At 44.9% G+C, this 22,993-nt stretch overlaps 1 protein-coding gene across 1 annotated transcript in view; it reads left to right on the plus strand.

Moving 5' to 3' along the window:
- VWA2 (von Willebrand factor A domain containing 2) overlaps positions 1-22,993 on the plus strand; it is a 417,877-nt gene that overhangs the window by 54,019 nt on the left and 340,865 nt on the right. The gene's annotated exons all lie outside the window — the stretch shown is intronic.

Below are 22,993 nucleotides of genomic sequence, written 5' to 3' on the forward strand. Positions count from 1 at the left end.
GGGAAAGGAAGAGATGGGAGAGGAGAGAAGGACTGAATAAGATCACAGCCAAACATGATAGAGGCTGAGTAGGGTGTGGTGCAGTATGCATGGGGTTATGTAAGGGAGGCAGGAAGTATAGCGTGCTAGATATTGGCTGTGTGCATTGTAGATTGTGGCAAGAGAAGACGGTTAAACAAACGGCAGATGAGGACAAGTTGGTAGAAATTAAATTATTAAATTATGCAATGGAAGGGGCAGTTAAAATAGCCCCAACTCGCACGCACCAGCATCACAAAAGCAGTATCAACAACCACCACAATACGCACCGCCATTTGGGGAGGATACATGGGGCAGGACGGGATCATTTCAACAGACACCACAAGCACCAACACAAGCACTGTCACCACTACATGTACAGACACAGACCCAACAGATGACAGCACCACTACCCCAGGACTTACAAGCATCACAACCCAGGGGCATTGCACAGCAGTCAGCACCCATACAGAACACTGACACAATAGCAACAGTACTGTTTACATGACCGGGAGGGGTCATCTTGGTGGGGAACAACCCTTTCAAAGGAAATGGATTGACATTATACTCTTAATAGGACAGCCCAAGACAAACGTGATTTGTCTCACTCTGCCACACGCACACTCAAACCTGCAGAGGACAATTGCATAGGGGTGGTGGTAGGTAACAAAAAACTTTCTTTTCTTAGTGACAGTGGGGTGACTAGGCCATGCATTAGGGAAGGGACATTTGTGACATCATGAGCAGACTGGATATGACAATTCTATTAACAGACAAGCCATACATTGTTAAACACCAAGCATACACATGCTGAAAGTAAGGAAGATTGTTTAGGAATGTTGGTGGTGCACGGTACAGAGGGGGGTGCGTAAAGATAGTGCATTGAAAGAGAGTAAATTGAGCTACATTATGAGCGCACATCTTTCAGCGAGGAGACTGGGCCCATGCACACACAAATAACACAGAGCCATTCAATGAGACACACAAGGTGGAGAAAGATGCACTTGAGGGGGGGCGTGCATTTCATTGACGGTTCACCACGGGAGGAGAGAACTAAGGTTAAAGGGTGGATGATCCATTTTCCCAACAGACACCTTTTGTCGACAAAATAACACAGTGCAAATGGTAATGCCACTAGCGCTTTTGAAAACAGCACTGGCACAAATGCAGTAGCCAACACACATAGGGAAAGAGGTCATTGCTGCACGAGCTGGAGAATAATGGTTGTATTAAAATTTGGGAGTAGATAATGGGGGGAGAAATATATTGTTTAAATTTAACAGTAATGGAAGTAGTGGAGTAATACAATATTAGACTTAAATGAGTAATTGAGAGTAGGTAGGGTTTAACAAGTGTACATGGGGTGGGATACAGAGCATGGGAGTAAATAGTGATGGTTAGGATTGATAGAGACCAAAAACAAAAAGAAAAAAGAGATAAAAAAGGGGGGGAGGTAGCAAATACTTGGTAGCAAATTTCATTAGTACCACCTTAAAGTGCCTGCAGTTCACTGCGGGGCACGCCCTGAGAAGTTGTGAGAGGAGCCATAGAAAAAAGATTTTAAAACCCTGTGATTATCTTAACTAAGGAACATGATCCTCTTAATTTAGACACACAGCCACCCTATATGACAGATTTACCACCCTGATGTTTCCCTGTTTAGCTTGTCAGGGCCTAATGCCCCTCCCCCCCTGGGACAAAGGCGTGCACTATAAATAGCTTAAAACAAAAGTACAGTAGATATAAAGATTCAAAGGCCCATTTGTACACTAGCACCTACATTGCGTATTTATGATTCAAGTGTGTCATGAGTATATTAACCTAAATCAAGTGCAGATGATCCAAATGTGTTAAGGATACAGCTACAGGATAGTGGTTGTCTACCCATTTTCCAGGATTTCGAATTATGTAACAATTTACGGTCAGACCGCCATTGAACACCCACCAGGTGGTGACAGGATGGTGCATAAATGTACCCTTGGCTCCTCCCACTAGGACACTGAATAGTGCAAGAGTAGTGCAGAGAGGTTAGGTCAAGAAATTGAAGAATATGTAAATTCTCAGTTCTCAAGCGCTTCTTTTTCATTTCTTGCCAGATACAAAGGACCCAGGGCAGGCCTGAAGACAACGGACAACTACATTTCCAATGGCTAGGAACTAGAGTGGGAAATGTTGCCCTCCTGACAGACTTTGTTAGATGTGCAAGGCGTCAAGCCCTTCAAAGTGGTGGCCACTCTGGCAACGAGGGAGCAACAATCAACAGGGCCAACACAACAGATTTTCATGAACTGCAAGACAGCACGAACACTCTCGGGTTAGGGAAACATGGCCATCCTATGGTCCAATGCACACAAGCAGCTAGAATAGGGACCAACACCCAGTGTGCATAGCATGCTGAAACAGGATTTAAATTATGTTTTATGCACCCGACAGCTGTAACACTTTTTGTTCTTTCTCTTTTCCTCGCACATGCAGCTTGTTGCGTATGTATGCTGTTGGAATTGTGTAGGACATTTCTTTAATGTTATCTCCTATTAATTACCCTGAGGCCTACTCATTCAACCATTCTAAAGACTTTCCCACCCAATTGCCCACTCTGTCAGGAACCTCAGACCCCTTAGAGCACGTTTCCCTGAAGTATGTTTCCTTGCTTCCATTGAATACAAAGCCCAAACTTTTCCCCAACTTGAATACAGTGCATATACTGTCCGACCCACATTGAGAAACCCTCAACAAGAAGTGTCCGGGGGGAGGTTTCATTTTTGCCCTTAGTGATTGTTTAGTTTGCGGAGCTTGAGGTTACTAACAAGTACTAACGCCTTGTGATGCTGGAAATGCATTGGAGGGACAGGGCCTCCGCATCCTTGTCCTTTACTGCCTTTTTATCGTGTGTTCTGTTGTGTTTTCCGCGCAGGAGTTCATGTGGGACTCCTGGCGGTGCAGCTCTCTCTCTTTTGGTTTGATGAACAGACCCATGGGATACCCTTACGGCACCCATGGGTGGGGAGGTACAACCCTGTTCCCCTAGTGTATGTTTTTTGGGCACCTGTGGGTGACCCGCGGAGCAGGGTATGGGCTGGTGGCAGCTCCATGCTGAATTTGACAGGTGCTATGAGTATCCTCCATTTTGGGATATCCAGGCCCTGCCATTGGAATCAGTTGATTCCTGATGGAAAACAAGATGGCCCCTGTGGCCTCTTGCTTTCTATTGCCTGTTACCTTGTTTTCCCAAAGTCCTGGGAAGCCCTGACTCTGTCTCTTCCCCCTGACTGGCTGTTGGGTGGAAGTTCCATATATGGTGTTGTTGTGAAGTCCAGTCCAGACTGGCTGGAGCCTTCCCAGTGACTGTATGTTGTGGGTACACCCTGTGGGTGGGACCTGGGTGAATGGAGTGTGTGACCAATATGCACTTCTTGTTTTGGCTGTCGGGTTTCTGATATGAGAGACAAAGACTGAGACAGCCCTGCCCGAAACTGGCCTGAATGCAGTGTGTAGTGTTGAATGGCTGGGTACTTGTCCCAATCCATATTCCGTGTTGTGAGTGTCTGAGAGGGAGGAGGATGGCCTGAATGCACTGTGTGCCTGATTGGCTGACTGACTGCATGAATGCCCTTCTGTATGATTGGCTGCTGAGTGTGAGCCAGCAGTGTGGATGAGAGACAGGATAGTATATCTGGGGACCTCTCACCACTGGAAATTGTTCAGAAGCTGTGTCTACACTTGAAGAGTAACTGCAACTGCTGATCCTCGACGCCCAGCTGGAAGAAGAAGACTTGCTATTGCATTTGCTTTGACCTGATCTCAAAGCTGCCGAACTCGTCAAGGACTGATCCGAGAGAGGACCTGGTAAGGCGCCCTCTTCCCGTGCTCCGAGGGACCATCGAGCACTGCTAACCTTTGCCGAAGCTCCCTGGAAGTCAGACCCTCGAAAGGCTGCCGAACCGAGACGGGACCGCTTAGGAGAACGAAGTGAAGCACCCGGACTTCGCCGCTGTCAAAGTCCATTGCCGTCGACCAGGGTTCGCAGGTTTGTGTAACCGCTGGAGGCCCATCGAAGTCGTGTTGCCCCAGAAGAGGGGACCGCTTGACGCCGTGCCGCTGACGACCGGAGCCACCCGCTCCTTTGCCTAAGAACATTTGAATCGAAGGACTCCCTTGTCCGCAACGTCGACTGCTTTGTCCTGCCGTAGAAAGTCAAGACCGCCGACGCGCCGAGGAGCATCCGCCGGTGGGTTTCCTGCCACCCAGAGACCACAAAGACTTTGACGACTCGACGCCCTTGCTGGGCCACAGTTCTTCTGAAACTCTTTGCGGTCCTTAACAATCAATCGCCGAGGTGCCCCGCACACCAAATAGAGAATCTTGGCTGGGGTCCTCTGTGCCTCTCCTCTACCATATAGAGAGCAGAAGTACAGGCACCCCCCACTGGTATCTTTACACGCCTTTCTTGCGATTTTCAGGCAGGCAACTTTATCATCTCATCAGCTGCAAGGACCCAGCAGCGCAAGTGGTTATGGGCAAGCCAATAAGGACTCTTATCTTCATGATGGGACTGTTAATGATGAACGAAATAATGGGGGGTGGTCATTTAAAAATTATATGTAATAGTGAGCATTACCGCTGTACCCCCTACTAACATTCCCTAACCCAAGCAGGAAGACTTGCGGTGTCAGAGGGTGAGGACAAAACTGCTGCCAAAGTAAGGAGAGGTAAGCGCAGACACAAAGGGAGTAAAACATACACATCACACACATAGCAGAAGTAACAAACAACATGCACACATGTACAAAATTGGTAGGGACACCACTGTGGAGAGCTGTCCTGACTGCTCTTTAATAACCTATGCCTTGAGAGAATTGATTACAACAGAAATTCCTACAGCAGAGCATGACGCCCATGTATCTCAAAGTGTTCCAAACGTGATAAGGTTGCAAGGGAAGACAGCAACATTGAGATTGATGTAAAAAGAGGCAATCCCCTATGAAAGAAGATTACATCAAGACACTACCCATGATGAACAACTACTGGCAGCTCATTGAAGAACAACTGTATGTAGCAAGTGGCCAGAGAGAGAAGAAACAACTAGAAAATGCACCAGTGAGCAAGCTGCAAAAAAAAAAAAAAGAAAGCAAGGAAAAAAAAAAGAGAAGAAAAATTTAAAAGTGAAAAATATGATAAGTGCCTAACGGAGTAAGACAAAAGTGCGAAGATGGTGACTTGGGTGGAGAATGAAGAAGGACCCATACTGTGAAGGCACCAGCCTTATGTTACCAGCACAACAGTGAAAAGAAGTGGACGTAAATGCTGGATGCAAGAAGGTTGAGAAAAGTAGGGAGATGGGAGCAGGAACATCAGTGCTTATGGACAACTATTGAGCATATGGATCTAAAGCGCAAGAGGAAATGCCACCGGATTGGGGAGGAGAGTGTTCGTTGGTGCTCATCAGCATGCCCTTGCTGGTGATGCCCAAGGAAGATGTGGAGCATAACACATTCCCAAGATGGAAAACAACAGAAGGAAGAGGAGGTGACTGAACCAAGAACAAAAAGCCCAAACAACGGAAGAAGAGAAACAGACAGAGGAGTGAAAAGAGGGGGGAACTACTTCTTGAGCGCAACAGAAGCAACATTGGATGAAGCACCAGCACACAAAAGACTGTTCAGCAGAAAACACATGCGAACAGAGAAAGACAAGGACTGGCTAGCGTTTCCATAGTAATGGATGCCATCATGACTGGCTGGTCGGTTGAAGGTGATAACTGAAGAACTAGTACAGAGCGCAGCATCATTGTGCAAGATCAAGATCCATTGCAAGATGCGAGAGATCAACAGAAGAAGAAATAGCAATGCAAATAAAAGACATGGTGAAAGGAAGAGCCGGACAAAGGGAGAAGATAGCGGTGTGCGACATGGTTCCAGCAGTAATAAAGGTGGACACTCCCTGTGATCCGAGGAAGTACAAAGGGAAGTGAGTGTGGTGGAACAACACAGAAGGAGAACACTCCTACATGTACTGTTCATCGACAATAATGTGAACAATTATGGACACTTCAAAGAATTGACAAAGATATGCAGACTGGAAGGAGGTGAATGTTGATTGGTGGTGTGGTCGACAAGTCGACCAGAGGGGGGACTGAAGAGGGAAAATCGAGATCAAACTCCTGCCCCCTCACCCCAGGCGCATAAACAGAAAGAACAGCAGGAAGAATAAGGAGCGCACTTATCATTTGAACCAGGCCCCAACGCACCCATGGGTGACAAATATGCTGAAAGACACCCACTTCACCAACATTGCAACCTACATGCTACATTAGTCTCAATGCAGCAATACCAGAATCTACAAAACATAATCTACAAAACACAAGAATCCCTGTTTAAAGGCTTGCAGATGCATATATGAATTAACCTGATCTAATTGCACAGTGTAAAGCCATGTTTCAGGAAAATTACAGCCAAGTGCATTTGTCACACTGAACACCAGCTGCGGTGGGGATTCGTGCTGACTTCAGCAATGCTCCTTGCAAACCCAGGAGCAGAATGTAACTGACATTCAGTTACAGTGGGAACCCTAATTGGTGGCTCCCAGATCCTGAAGAAGGTTGGATAAATAGCAGACCCAATGGGGTCCAAGATCGACCAAAACATATGTAGCTCTGAGAGAAAGGAATTACAGCTATTCTTTGAACAATAAATGTGTACTAAGATACAAAAAGAACAATACTGACATTGATGGGATTGTCTTATGTTCATATGTGATTATTTTTGTGAAAGAGATTAGACGTATTTTTTATGTATGAGTGAAAGTATGGAAGAGGTGAGACTGATCTCAAAGAATTTGTTGTATAAATATGTTTTGAACAAAGAACATTAAAACTGTATGTGAAAATAAATATTTTTCTATTGGAAAAACGGTTTTGCAATTTTGAAAGTATTTTTCGCTAGCCTCACTCATAACTAGGTCCATTGCTTATCCTCTGTGTGGGAATGGGGACATGGGAGTACTGGCTCAGTTGCTAATGGGGCTGTTGGTCCCATGATAAGTATGCCTAACAGGGCTACAGCAAGAAAGTGTGACATTTTTATACAATGGAAAATGCTGAGCGTTTAAAAAGCTGTCTCTTTTGGGAGGCTGTACATGAAAGTAAAAAAAATTGTTTTGTGGATTTATAGCAGCACTCTGCGTAACTTTTTCATTAAAAAATTAAATGGAGATGGAAAATATTTGTAGAACACTTTTAAGTGGCACTTGTGTGAAATGTAATTATGTTGTCAGTGCATGCATACTTGCCAATGTGAAGCATTCCGATGTGTAGTTGCTTATTAAATTATGGTTCTTTTGTTTGTATTGTAGGAGTTATGGTTGCTCTTTTTGCATTAGAAAAGGTGCACTACAAGTCCCAGAATGCAGACAAAAATGTAGGAGCCAATAAGCACGTACAGGTTAGAAAGGGGAATTTTAGCAAGTATACATGTGCGTCAAAGTTAACAAAATTGCACACAAAATGTGTGTTATTTCAAAATGTTGCACAAATCGTTTCCATTTTCTTTCATTTATTTTTTAAAAAGTACACACAGTACTGTTGTAAATGTATGCCTGCAATTATTAGTAGTACTTGAAATGGTGCTGAAATAAATATTTTTAACCACATTGCATTTTGCCATTTTTCATTCCTTGCTGCCATGCTTTAGTAAGATACATGCAGTTTTCGTTTTGACTTTGGATTGTGAGAGTTTTAGTGTAACTTTGTTAGTGGGAGACGTGGTATTAAAAGTGACAGAATGAAAGAAGAAAATAACACTTGGTAGATTATAATGGGTCATATTGGCTAGTATGCATGTACTGTCAATCTATTGAACGTTGACACAGGAACTGTCATTTAAATATGCTGTAGAAATGTTTTAAATGTGGTTTTCTTTTCTTTCACAAAAAAAACACAGACCATGCTGCTGGAATTGCAAATATGTATTTTTAAACTGTGGTCTGAAAATGCTCATTAAAAGAAAAACTTTTTAACCAGTTAGCATTGTAAGTAACTGCCACTTGATATCAGGAGATGGGACAAAAGAGTATGATTATTGAGTAGGTTAATGCAGGGTAAGTGGCAGGAACCCTGTTTAAATGCATTTTTAAAGGAGTTGGAAATATAATTTTATAAAGATAAGCATACCTGTACATTGTCTTGATAGATGCAGATGTCGTTGAATTTAAGAAATCTTGGTGATTTGTATAGTAGTTTTTGATGCAGGTGCTTGTGAGTAACGGGCGAGTTTTTGGATGTGATTGGTGGATGGGTATGTGACTGCTTGAAAGTAGCCAATGAGAGAGTACAAAGATGAAAGTGGAAAAGGAAGAAGGCTGCTCTGTGTTACGAGGTCCGCGGACAGGGCGTGCCACATACAGGTCTTTTAAGGATGGCTGGCATAGAAAGGGGACTGTGGGGATTAGTCAATGAGGTGTTGTGGTTTATAGGAAGAGAGGGTAGTAGATGTTTTAATTGCTGTGTGTAGGGAAGATGGCTGTGGTTGTTGCTATGAGAAGGCTTACTGTGTGGATGTGGGAGATTATTGGATGCTTAATCTGAAAAGGTACACAGAAATGTGTAGCATTTCTGGCAACATTTGATTGGAGGGAGTGGAGGTTTCTTGGTATAGTGTGCCTGGCCAAAACTGGGGGAGTTTATTTGCAAAAGCATGTCTCATTTTCAATGTCCAGATTTGATTGTGGTACATTGTGGAGGGCATAGTTTGGGCTACATTAGTGCAATATCTTTGCAGATTGCATTGAAAGATATGCTGCAACCATTAATGGAACTATTTCCACATGGAAAGATTATCTTTTCACACATACATCTTAGGGCGGTATGGAGATGCACCAATGTATTTTGTCCCCAACAAGAAGCAGGAAGGTGCCTTGTAAACAAAGCAGTAGGTACATTTTTGAATGGTGTTGGGATGACATCTTTTGCAAATGAGAACATTGTGCCGAATGGTGCACACAATTCTTTGAGTAATGGCATGACTTTCACTGATTTTGGAAATCAGATCTTTCTCCAAAACATTCAAAGTGCACTCAGAAAGTTTCTGTAAAAATGATGTAGAAAATGTGAAAAGATTTCTAAGTAGTTGTAGGAAAAAACCTCAAAAGCCCCCAAAAAAAAATCAAAACTGAAAAAAAGGTTCTTTTAACAGCTGCCATTGTACACGCATTTAAGTAAGTGTAAACCTCCCCACCCCCTTGAATTAGGCTTCGGACACTGCGGTAGTCCGCGGACGGCACATGCCACATCCAGGTCTTTTGAGGATGCCAGGCATGGAAATGGGACTGTGCAACCCAAGGGATTAGCCATCATGTTTCCTGGGTGTGGTGTAAAAGGTGAGAGTCTGGCAGAAGCTTTGTTTGCTGAGAGGACTGCAGAAGGCTATGGCTGTGTCTTTCAGGAGGCAGAGTGTATGGATGTTGGGGGACTTGTGGATCCATTGGCTGAAGGTGTATGCTGAGCACTGTGGAGTGGCTGAAAATCTTGCATTTGATGATTTTCATGAAGAATGGTATGGAGTGCGCAATGTGAAGTGGGTGGACTTGCTCGCATTTAGGGTAAATATGTTCACACTGAAACATCTGTACATTATCATTGTTCATTGTGGAGGGAACAGTTTAGGGTATGTGACTGGAATTTAATTGCAGTTTGCAATTAAGGAGACATTTGGAAAATTGAAGGAAATGTTCCCCAATTCAAGACTGATTTTTTTCTTGCATTGCCCAGAGGCAGATGTTGATGTGCTCAAGTTAATTTGGTCCACAAATGGAGAAAGTGAATCACAATGTCAACAAGGCTGTGTGTGCATTTTCGGGAGATGTTGGAATGACGTCTTTCCATAATGAAAATATTAAATTTGACATTGCCAACATTTTCCACAGAGATGGAGTACATCTTACTGATGTGGGTTATCAGATGTTTCTGCAAAGCATTCAGAATGATTTGGAGCAGTGTTTGGAAATATACAAAGCATTTTTAAGTAGGTGCAAAAAAAAAACACATGGAAAAACCAGGGAAACAAAATGCCTACTTTTTTGCAAGTTTAAAGATATGGTTCAGTTTAGCAGAATGTTCTTTAGGTTACTTTAAAAATTGGAAAACAATTAGAAAAAATAAAAATACAAAAAAAGGTTATTTTCAGAGCCACCACTTTCCCATGCAAAACAGTTAAATGCTTTTGATGCCACCACCACACACATTTTTCTGATGTACGCAGACTACTGCGCTGTCCGCGGACTCCACAGGCTGTGTAGGGACCCGTACATTTTTTTGTTAGTTCTGTTTTTCAACTGTGAAAGGTGGCTCCCAAAGGAACCTGTTTTTGTGTTTTAAATTATTTTTGGGATTTTTATTTTGCAGGAGAGGCAAGGGAGGGGAGGGAAGGGGCACCAACTACATGGTTGAAGGGGCACGTGGAGAGAGGGAGATGTTGAGTGGGCCTTAATCAGGTAGGGGACAGTGTTTCTCATGCTCCTTGACCATGGCCGCAAAAGCACTCTGAAACTGCTCTCCCCTACAGACCGGTGTGTCGCAGTACATACACAGTACTGTGACCCTCAAAAGATAAGGGTTGACAGTGTTATGTATGGCCTGTGAGGCTTCCCCTGAGATCCTCTGCCCCAAAGGAGTGTCCCTTGTGGTGACAAGAGCAGATGATGAGGATGAGGTAGAGGGCATCAGCCTACTCGTCCCTTCGAAAGGTACCACCTTTCTCACTGCTCCCATGTGATTCGACTTGAGGTGGCGCCGCATGGAGGTATTCCCGTAGAAGTACAGACCCGGTTTTCCACGACCGAGTACAACCTTGCACTCAGTACATCAAACCTTGTCTGCCCAAGCCTTTGGTAAACCCCCTACGGTGGTAAACAGCTGCCATATTCAGGACTTATGACAGGAGCTGGAGAGAGGGACTTCCATTACCTCATCTTCATCTTCCTCTTGATCCTCCTCTGTATGACCACGCCTGTTTCTCTCTCCAGGCCCTCTAGATGGTGGTGGTGGCGGTTGGGGAGCTGCAGGAGCCATAGCAGATGCCATTCTGTCTCTAATACATTTTCTGCAGAGAAAACCAAAAGGTGCTCTCTCCTGGACAGCCAGATTGAGAATGAGGAACAGTAATGGTGGGTCCTTTCAGAGGGGCTGTCTGCGGACTGCGTGACTTTTCGCTGACTATCGAGCCACAAATGGGGCTTAAAAAGTTATAAAAAGTTGCCAAATCAACTAAGACACAGTCTAGGAGCTCTGCAAGGGTAACTATTCAGCCTGAAATACCATAGACTGGTCAGAAATGCAGTTTTAAACTGTCTGGAGGTACGGACACTTCCCACTAACACTTCAGTCGTGCGAGTGCGGTCACATGATGATGTCCCCGGACACAACGGCTATCCTGTGGACACCTATTGGGTGAGAGACGATGTGCGCATGCGTGCCAGCGTCCGCAGGACAGGGGGCAGAGTCCCCGAACAAATTAGAAAAGCACCACACGAGAGCGGACATGTCCAGACAGGCGCAGTGTCTGGTGGCACAGTGAGAAGAGGTGCGCATGTGCGCCACTGTTCGCAGGAAAGGGGCAGAGTCCCAGAACTAATTAAAAGTGCTTTGCATGAGAGCGGACATGTCCGGACAGGTCTGGTGTCCGGGGGCACCACAGTGAGAAGAGGTGCGCGTGTGCGCCACTGTCCGCATGACAGGGGCAGAGTCCTCAAACTAATTAAAAGTGCGCTGCATGAGAGCGGACATGTTCGGACAGGCCCGGTGTCCACGGGCACCTCCATTTTGGTTGCGGACATCCTGGACAGTCACGCAGCCCGCAGACCCATATTGGGTTTAAAAAATAAAAAACTGACAGCACAACTACACACATATTTTTTTAAATAAAAACATACATTCAATTAACAAAGAGATGGGGAATTGAAATGGGAAACATAAATGGGAGAATTGGGATTTTCTATACAATGTTCTTGAGGGTAGGAAGGGACTGAGGTGTCATCATAGCTTCTTTCAGTTACATTTACGGAATTTGATGGGGATGATTGGATGGGGCAAGGTGAACTGATACAAGTAGGACAGTCATAGCAAACATTTTCCTTGACATGATTATTCACAAATGTCATCAACTGCATGAAATTATTATTCAGTTCATCCATTTTTGATGATGACTTCATCAGTTCATTATGTACATTTGGGGCTAGGGGCTGTCTGTGCATATTTCACTCAAATGGAATTGGGCCCTGGTTTTCTTTTGTTTAGAAAAAGTATTGTATACCATGAAAGCTGTTTTCTTCAGTCATTTTAGTCTTTGGGGATATTCCTCCACCTATTCCAGTGTGCTTGCCATTTCTGTTAAAAGAAAACAATAGTGCTATTTCTTAAAGTTATGTATACATAACAAATGGTAATAATACAGAAAGAAATACAGTGTACGTACTATTTTCTAAGAGCTTCTTCCGTAATAGCAGGTGCTTGTCAGTATGTAAGCAGGGTTGCACTGAGGTGATACTGTGAGGTGTACAGTTAAGCGTTGTGTTTGGTGCATTCCATGATATTGTGCACTACATGAAAACATACTTGCATGATACAGCATTGTAAGCTAACCCCTCTTTTGGGCAGTGCGAATGCTGTCCAAAGTCTGCTGACATTTGCGGGGTCCATGGACTCCACAACTATCACAATGGGGGCAGAGGGGGGATCAGTATGATGGAAGGAACATGTAGAGAAATAAAGGGTATCCTGGTAAAAACCCATGAAATTCAGTGAGAAAACATTGTTAATGGGACATTATGGTTAAGTTGCAATAATAAAACCCATGAAATTCATGGAAAATGAAAATTGTGATGTCATCTTTGATGTCCTGGGTGTTAGTCTTAGTAGTGCACGATGGTGGCGCGAGTCATGGTTGCTTACCTTACCATAACTGGTGAATTGCAGGGGTTTTTCTATTTTACTTGTAATCATAATGTCCCTTTAACAAAGTTTTTTCACTGAATTTGATAGGTTTTTATTAGTGCAACTTAAGCATAACGTCCCTTTTAGCAAAGTTCTTTCCCTGAAAACATATATATATATATATATATTGTCCTTCAGTGCCGCTCCGGTCTTGACGCTGCCTTTCATGAAGACCCTCTGGCTCCCGCATAGAATGGACAGGAAGCAGGAAGCAGAGAGAACTTCCGGAAGGCATGCACAGTGGAGCTGGAGGGCCTCCGTCATGCAGCTCAGGAGGACCTAAATGTGTGCTGAGGTGCAGGAGCACCATCGAGGCACATTTAGGCCTTCATTGCCCCAGCATGCATCCCCAACGGGCCGTGCAAGGCTGGGGAAGCAAAATGCCCCCATACTTGCATGTCTCATTGGGCATGCGTACTGGGGAACCAAGTGACAGTTAATTAAATGCAGTCTTTTTACTGGGCTGGCTTTAGATCATAATGTGCAACGCTGATGAGTCGGCGCCCCGTCGCCCATTATGGACGAGCTGTGCCAGATACTGGGTGAGACTTTGAAGGCTCCCCTTGGTTGACTATTTACAGAAGAGCATTAGAGGATAGTCTAGGAATCCCAAGAGCCAAGTCTCTACTCTTGAACAAACTAATAAAGGATCTGTTCCTGGAACTAGTGGTGAATGAGCTCTGGGATCTTTCAGAACAGATCCCCAGAAATGTTAAAGGTTCTTTGAAGAAGGTCTCAAGGATTGGAGCTCTGGAATTGCCCCACATTGATTCCCGGAAATGTTAAAGGCTGGTACTTGAGGGATCTAGCATCTTTGACCTCCACTTGGAGCTGTGATATATTTTATTTATAGCGCGCCTATACATATGTGTTTCAAGGCGCAACGAGGCCTCGGAGGGGAACAAGGGGGGGGGACAAGACGACGATCTTACTAGGCCCAGTGACTTTGAGATCGCGCAAGTGCAAGGGAGAGGAAAAGGGAAAAGTGCCAAGGGGTGGAGGAGCAAGTGCAGGGCATAGGATCTAAACATTTAAAACAATGTTAAAACGTGCCTCCACAAGGATGTAATTCGCTTCTTCTTTTGTCTGCAAGCCAAGTCTGGCTGAGACCACTTAGGAGAATTGTAAACACTTGCACAGTTGCTTAAGCATTGAAGGCATGCAAGTCCACACCGCCCCCACTTGAGATAGTGGGAGAAGCTAAATATTTGAGTCGAGAGAAGAGGTTGAAGCCAGCTATGGTTTATTCTTTATAGAGGTCACAAGCAACCCGTTTTATGTGCATCTTTTATTCAAGTTGAGGTTGTTTAGTGGCTTGTTAGGGCTCATAGCATTTATGAAAGAAGTGATTCTGATTTTGATGAAAATAGGAGGACCTGTTCAAAGGTATATGTTTTTATGGCAATTTAATCGTTATGAATGGGGAGGTTTTTGGTATTTGTTTGTTTTTATATTTCTATTTTCATTGGTTTAATGAATGTTATGATGACTGAATCGGTTAATTTGTATTATCCACAATCCTGCTTAAATGTCCTTTGGGAAAGTCAGGTGAAAGGTGTTGGTGCAAATCCTTTAGTAGCGTGGATCTAGGGACCGCCCACCTGTGCTGTGATGGATTCACTGTTTCCACCAGAGGTGGGTGTTGATGTAATCCCTTTTTGTGTAGCTGTGCTCATTCCTTTTAGGATTGTTGGGTTTTGGGCTTTCTTTGTGTGGGTGAATGATAGGGCACCAGTTAGTTAGGATGATGGAGTGTGGATGCGGTGTGACTATACGCATGCGTTATTGTTTGGATGTTCATCAGTGTACAGAGTGAGTTTGTCTTACTGTAAGGGAGGCATGGTATTACAAGTATGACACTGACACAAGAGCTATAAGTTTCAAAACCTTTATTAAATTCCTGGGGTTTGGAGAAACTCCTACTTTTTCCTATAGCTATGATGGGAGTAGTCTCTACCATCAAATAATAAAGGAAACACAGTCCTAGTCAGTCTATGCCAAATCAAAATGACCTATACTAGCAAAACCTAATGCCTGCCCTGTCCCGTATACAAAAAGTGTGTAAAGGGGAATGTGTATGCAAAGGAAAGTCAGTGTTATAACATAAAGAATTAAGGTGGCTGAGTCAGCTCGCCTCCCCACGTTGGACAGCACCGAGTAAGGCAGCCCCCGTAAACAGGATGACACACACTGGCTTAGGTTATAAAACATAAAGGCAGTTCAAAACGTGGGCCAGGGCCCGCTTGGCCTTCCATGTTAAAGTCACTTCTTCCGGTTTTACAAAAGTTCTTTCAGAGCTTAACAAAAGTTCAAATAGGTCTCCCTCTGACGGGCTCAGACCTCTCAAGGCATAAAGTACCTGATTCCACGTAGATCTCCCATAGCTGGGCTTGGACCTCGCAATTGCTTCACTTGCAGGGTTTCCCTTCCCAAGCTTCATTCACATTCGTTAGGGGTTCCCTGCCCCTAATTTATGTTATGTTCCCGGTCTTCCTCTGTCGGGCTCTGACCTTTCACTGATGTCGAAGACTTTTGGGTGTGCAAGGCTTTTTGCCTATACCTCTTCAGGACCAGTGCGACTTTCACTTCAGCTCTCCTTTATGTTATTTGCCCCAGTGTTTCTTGGTCTTGACAGTTCCAGAACAAAATCAGCAAAGTTCAAAGAAATCTTTCTCTTAAAGCAATTACCTTTTGACTTTCCCTTTCAACAGGATTAATCTTGACCATTGCACATTTCAGAGTTTGTTCACATGCCGCTTTATAACAAGACATCAAACATTTTGCAGAGACTTTTGAGTGGGTTCCTTCCTTTCGCCGGACCACTCCGCTACTCTGTATCACTGCCTTCACAGTTATTGGCAACTTTTAAGTTTACTACTGGTTTGGTTTCTTTCGCGTCTCATCAGCATGCGCACAAACTTCAATTGTGTGATACATTGTTGCGGCTTCAATCTTTCCTTAACGCAAACTGGCCTTTGATGTCTTTTGCTCACTCACCGAGTGTGTGCATTCTTTTCTTGTCTCTGCAGCTTTGATTCAAAAATCAAGGTTGATGCCACAGGCTTGGCCTTACCTCCCCAACTATGTCCTTCACCCTGGAGGGTCGCTGGCATCCTTGACACACAATGCAGGCTTCTTCTTGTCTCAGATTTGGCAGTCTCTGCAGATCTTTCACGGTTTTCTGGAGGCAACAACCTCCTGCAGGGATCTTCAGGGTTTCTCTATCCCTCGCTCTGGTCCCTCGATCAGTCTTCCTGCTCCAGTGGGGTCGCCTTCGCCCCGGAAGATCTACTCCTTCTCGTGTCTCACCTTGCTCAGAGTGTGTGCCTTTTATCCGTGTAGGGGAGCTAATGGGTGTTATATGTATGTGATTAAGGTCAAATGCCTGACTTTGCCCCTACCTTATTCACAGGACATGGCCAATGAGATACGCAAGTGTTAGCCCTTTCACTCTCAGTCCTCCTCTTCCTCGGCCCAGTGTTTGTGTGGAAAGGGGGGTAGTTGGAACTCACCGAGGTGATCCTCCCTCACTGGTCCACCCCCGGGATCTGGATCCAAAGGCAATGGCCGTGCCATGGTCACCTCAGAGAGAGATTCACAGGGACCAGTAAGTGAGACACCCTTTGGTTTCTCACATTACTCTTTTGTGGGGTCTACAGGAACAAAGTGTTTTGGGTCCTGTGTCTGCATGAAGGCACAGATGTGCTGCCTGTGGTCTAGGTTCTTCAGGTCCTCCATGCATGCTGCTAGAATTATGCTGAATGTGTGCGAGGGCTCAGGGAATGTTGAATGAGTGATAATACGTGAATGTCCTATGGAAGTCATTTGGGGCCTGAGCTGTGGTGAATTAGAATGGACTGTGTGTGGGTTAGTAGCAGGAACCTTGTAGCCATGTAAACTAAAGCTGTGTGTTTTCTACAAATCTGACCCTGAGCCATCTGTGCAGGCAGTTTAACTTCTCTACCTTTACAACAGTTCTACTAAGTGTCTGCATTTTACAAGTTCCCAATAGCTAATGTGCAGATTTCTAAGTGGGCCAAAATGTGGTCCATTGACTGCTAAAACGGCACAGGGATGAGGGGGTGGGGCCTATGGGTTTAAAGGAAGAATATCCAGGGGATAGAGGGAAAATGCCTATTGTAGGAATTGGACATACCGATCCAAGCCTGCGTTTCAAGCAACCTGATTGCTGCTTCCCCCGATCTGCCATTGTCCCCCCACCCGCCCTTCATTTCAATTTGCCGTCTCTCCCACCCCTAGCCCCACTTCTTACTTCAGCGGTGGCGGCTTCCCGCCGCTGCTGCTGCTAACACTCAGTGTCCCTCCTGGCCGCTATGAAAATGGAAGAAGTGCTCCGTATGGAGCCTCGCCTTCCAGATCCATGGTGGCCGTCTTAAGAAAGTATTTTATTTCAATGAACGGGACGTTGCTAGGCGCCCCGTTCATTAAAACAAAATACATTGGTCTTAGCACCTTGGGTTTCCGGATTGAAAACTTGGGTACTAATAGCCATACCCACTGAGAACATGTGGTTTGCACGGACTGGAACGGATGGTAACAGCATCGGGACGCTGGTTAAAGGCCCCCTCTATGCTCAGCCCTATTAACTCGGGCCCTGGGCCGATGACTTGCTGTGCAATCAGTTTCACACTTCAACAATAACCTAAGTCTTTTTTCACGCTCACAGACAAGAGGAGCCTTGTAGCAAAGGAGGGCTACTCAAGTATGCTTAACATAACCTGGTGCGTGTGCGATGCCAATGCTTTCAGTGGCTTCCATTTCACGCTCCGGGGCATGGACCAAGAAAGCAAAATCTCAACGCTCAAGTGGGTATTAAAACAACACCTTGGTTCCAAATGCATATCATATCTTTACCTGGTGCACTACAGTAAAGCGGATGCATCTTTGCATTGTAATGGAACCACTGAACAGACAGGACATGTACATTGTGTTTCGACTTTAGGGATCATATGGAGCGTCTTACCTTGGAGATTTTGTCTGGTTCTGGAGGTGACATCTCCAGAAGAACTAAGGCAGATTGTAGACTGACCACAGGAGGGATACCCAGGGCCTCATTATGAGACCGGCGCTAACAATGCTGGTGCTACCGGCGGGTTGCCGCCGGACTCATAACATTTTTACCGGTGCCTGACTTCACAGTGCCACTGGGAGATTCCAAGTACAGCAGTCTGGAAAGTCCAGGGCCGGTAAAATGTAAGTCCCCATTCCCTAGAGTCCCTTGGGACTGTATGGGAGTGGGGGCATGGAAGTGCCGGCACCACTGTAAACGGTGCCGGTGCTTCCGCTACCGGTCTGCCTTCTGTGGCCGCTGCGACCGGCAGGGTCAGACCTGCCCGCACAGCGACTCCGGCAGGTAGACTGCTAGTTTGCCGGTCCGGAAACAAGGGTGCCCGTGAGTTTACCAGCACCCTTGTTTCCAGACTGCCAAAATTGTAATGAGGCCCAAAGAGTGTCTGTGCATGGGCTGCATCAGATATCTTTTCAATTTTGGAACTTGAAGGATTCCCAATGGACACATGAATATAATAATTAAAAAATATACATATCCTTTAACCTGAAATATGAAAATAGGATGATCCATTTGAGCCAAGTAACACATTCCACAACGCCACCTAGTAGCTATCATTGGAAATTCACCTCCAGTTACGAGCCTCATCAGCAAGGCATTGTGGGTAGGGGCAATCTGTTTGCATCCGCCCTACTTAAGCATTTTGGGGCCTCACATTAGTACACTCCTTCTTGTACATCCACATGATGCTACTATGATAAAAATGTATATGCAAATGCGTTGTCACTTTGTCAGAACAAAATAAGTGTCGTTTTTCAACACTACACTCTGTATACCAACACTGTACTGTATCTGAGTAAATGTATGCCTTCGAGACCTAGTGGCAGCCTCCAATGATATACTCTAAAAACACCAAGGCTGTTTATCTTGTCGATATTTGTAAATGTTGGAGTTGGACACAAATTACCCTCCACAAGAATTGTTACTCACACGCCTTTCCGTTTTTTAAGGCGAACTGACACCATCCAAGACAGGCCAAGGCCTCCCACGATTGTCTCCCCAAGTACATATCCACGCAAGCTCCACCGACACACACGGGTGCCATGACAACTCGCGGACACCACACGAAGTGCGCATGTGCGGAGATTCAGACAGATGTCTCCTGCACATGCGCGCTTCACATTTACAGACACAGCTCAGTTCCCCCACTGCAGCTACGCGAGCCGCTACAGATGCAGTAGCCCCGAGCAAAGAATACGCTCGGCGCAAGACATCTACAGGTGAGAGACCCCTGGTAGGCAGATTACGTGGAGACCGGGAACGGCAGACTCTGTTCCTGCGTTCCTGGCCCCTCGACCCGATCCTCAGCACCAACCCACACAAATGGGTTGGGAGTCACGGGCGTACCAAGCCGCATGTGTGTATCCTCCTAACACCCCTCGGCGCCATTATTAATCTTTCGCTGATCTATCTCCACCTAGGGTAACACAGCAATACTAAGGAACGGCTCAGTGCTGGTTCCAGTACCCTGACATCGGATGCCTGACCGTGTTCCCCAGCCTGCAACTTATCATCCAGGCACTTCGAACAAAGAACTGCTTCCCCACAGCATCCAGCCCACTATCCGCTACGGGCAGCACATCATTGTACCCCAGGTACTGCATGGTCACCTCTCGAGGTATATGGTTAGCAGTGGAATTTGTATTTGTATTCCAACCTCACTGAAACACACGTTGTTGTTTTCTTTCTCCATTTCCTTTTCCACTTTTTAGCATTTCCAGTAGATTTACCATCTACCTTCATTTTCTCCTTGTTAAGCCCTGATGTCGGACAGTTCAATAGAGCTCCCCATCCTCAACATCGAGAAGCCAATTTAAACCCTGGACTTCTGTCCAGGTTAGTATTCAAGTGCCAGCAAGCGATAGGACAACTTCACGGTTGTACCCCCATTTGGTCTCAATTAGTTTTTAATGCATGCAGGTCAGACTAGCACTAGACTCATCCCTCTTTTGAGATGACCTCTACAGCAAGTTTTGCCCCCCATTTTTACCTAAAACTCTTTTCATTTTCTCCCTCTCTTCTACACACAGGGGAGACCAAGTCGAGGCCCAAGAAGAAGGCTCATTGCCGAAACGTCACGGGTTTACATAACCTCGAGGGCTTCATTCCCACAATCCCGTTTCATTACCTGATCTGATTCCTGACGTTGACCAACGACTAGGTCCCTGTCTCTTTTAGAGCTCACAGACACCATGCTGTCTTGTATATATAATCCACCCAAGACACAAAAAAACATGATTGATGGTGATTCTGTGCACTATATGTGTTAGATATGTTGTATTTGCTGAATGTCTGCCACAATTATGTTAACAATCACTCTTTCTTTTTTAATACATTTCCAAAACAAAATGAATGTATTTTGATCTAAAATGTGTATTATGAAGTAGCAGTATTTCTTGAAAAATTCTAAATGTGTATAATATGTTTGTGCACCTATTAGCATTAGCAAAATAATAAAAGCATGCAATGATGCACTCTTCAAGGGCTTTTTCTTGCTCGTCTTTTTAGAATACCTATGACAGTCAGCCAAATAACAAAGCCACTGCCATACTCAACATGCGAAAGAATTTAGCCTTTACCAAAACACGTAGGTAAACGGCTTCAAAGGAAGTGGCAGGACACCTTCCCACTTGTTTCAAGTATTATTAGCTCCTTAGTCCTTCCACTTGTACATGAGTTTACCCTTCAGTTATAAAATAAAAAAAAGAAACTCTGGATTACGGCAGCACTGGGAAGACCAGGATGCTGAAACTCTGTATTAGGGCAGCACTGGCAAAACGGGGATGCTGAAATTCTGTATTAGGGCACCACTAGGATGACCAGGATGCTGAAACTCTGGATTAGGGCCGCTCTGGGAAGGTTGGTATGCTGAAACTGGATTACAGCAGCGCTGGGAAGGCCAGGATGGTGAAACTCTGGATTAGGGCAGCACTGGGAAGGTCAGTATGCTGAAACTGGATTACAGCAGCGCTAGGAATGCCAGGATGGTGAAACTCTGGATTGGGGCAGCACTGGCAAGACTGGGACGCTGAAACTCTGGATAAGAGCTGCACTGGCAAGACATGGATGCAGAGACTCTGCTTAGGGCAGCATCAGGAGAACCAAGTTGCTAAAGTACTCCTGGGGCCACTGATAAGATCATTCAAACGCCCGGGTATACCTTGCGACGGCATCTCCATCTGGAGGCACTGAGCATCTGGAGGGGCCGGTTGGTGAACTGCTACATGGGACACAGCCTATGTGGAAATATGTTAAACTGTAACCATCATTGATAAACCTGTGACCATTTATCAGTCTGTGATTTCAATTTGTGAGCACGCCGGGCAGGTGGGGCGACTGAGATGCTGGTCTGCAAGGGTTAAGAGCTGAGTGGTGCAATCATGTTTGGGTACTTGCCCTACATTTATGGAATAATCTGCCTATGGACCCAATACTGCGAACGGGCTTCCTTTAAATTTAGAAAGGTCTAAAGTCTATAAGAGGCTACTTTCCACCCGGACATTCTTTTGCTGTTCATGTGTGGATATCATTTTAGACATCAATATGGCTGCCAAGTGGTCTCGTGCCATGTGTGACATCTGGAGCCAGGTTTAGCTTTTCACTTTGCATACAGGTACCAGTCGTTTCTTTGGGCCTACAGTTCTCAGAATGCAAAGTGAAAAGCAAGAGTTGGTTGAAGGTCTGACACATGACATGCGATCACTTGGCAACTATGCCTCTGTAATGGAATACAACTCCCAGAATGCATTTGCTTTTTTATTGCTGTCTATTGGTACATGGAGTCACGTTTTATGTAGGGGAGGGTTGGGAGTATTTCTCCTTTAACAGAGTGCTGCTTTACTGGAGTGCTACTGTAATACAGTACAGCTGCTTTTATTTTAATGGACAAAGATGTGACCGCATTCTCCAGGCCACAACCATTGACCTGCGTGTGCAGCAAATTGAGCCCGGATCAGTGTGGCCCGACGCCCTCCCTCCACGTTCCACTCTCTAATGTTCTTCTCCACTGCCAATGCAAACAGATTTTTCACCGACTTCTTCCACACCCTGTGCCCTCAAACTTTTACTATGCGTTTAAATGTATTTGTTGTGCATAATTAACAGGAATACTGTACAGAGGTGACATCAAATGGTACATAGGAACGTGGCAGTGGATGATGAAAGAAGGTGAGTGATACATATGCATATGCATACATTATAAAGTGCCCCCTACCATACATGTGTACATTATAAGGATGGTGCAAGTCACCAAGGAGTTCTGTGGCTAAACAGAGGAATGAGGCAAAACATGGACATCCTTTATAAACTTGCTGACTTGCAATATTCCTTTTGCATACGATAGGGTGTAACGTATTCCTAATAATACATGGACACTCCTGCCCACGCCCTTTACAAGCTGGCCTCTTGATTCATCTAATACAAGAGCTCTTCCAGTTGTTGATAACGGTAATCCATGGAGAATCTGTTTTGGTATACAAAAAAACCATATGCAGCTTGTAACATGTTGTTGAAAAATAGTTTAGGCAGTTAAATAAAACACATCTAAAAATGTTTTGTGATTTAAAATATGCAGGATGTTGAAATATTCTTGGTCTCAGGTGTTAAACCCCAGCAGTGCACAGAATAAACATACTAACATGAACTTTGTTCGATGAATTACATTAAGCTATGGAATTTGAACGTAGCATTCGCCCCCGTTCAGAGCGTGCACAGGGCCTCTAACAGTCTGCCAGCCCGAGCCTAGCTAGGCTCAAGCGAAGGGCGGATGCAAACAGATTGTTTGTTTTTTACTGGAGATGGGATCCGCCTGTATTGTGCCAACCCAATCTCCCATAAAAATAAACAAAAACAAGATGGCCACCACCATAGGAAAGGAGACATATGGCCTCATCACGACTTGGGCG

The sequence above is a fragment of the Ambystoma mexicanum genome, chromosome 8 (assembly GCF_040938575.1).
Source record: "Ambystoma mexicanum isolate Mex_15411 chromosome 8, UKY_AmexF1_1, whole genome shotgun sequence".
In the NCBI taxonomy this organism is placed as follows: domain Eukaryota; kingdom Metazoa; phylum Chordata; class Amphibia; order Caudata; family Ambystomatidae; genus Ambystoma; species Ambystoma mexicanum.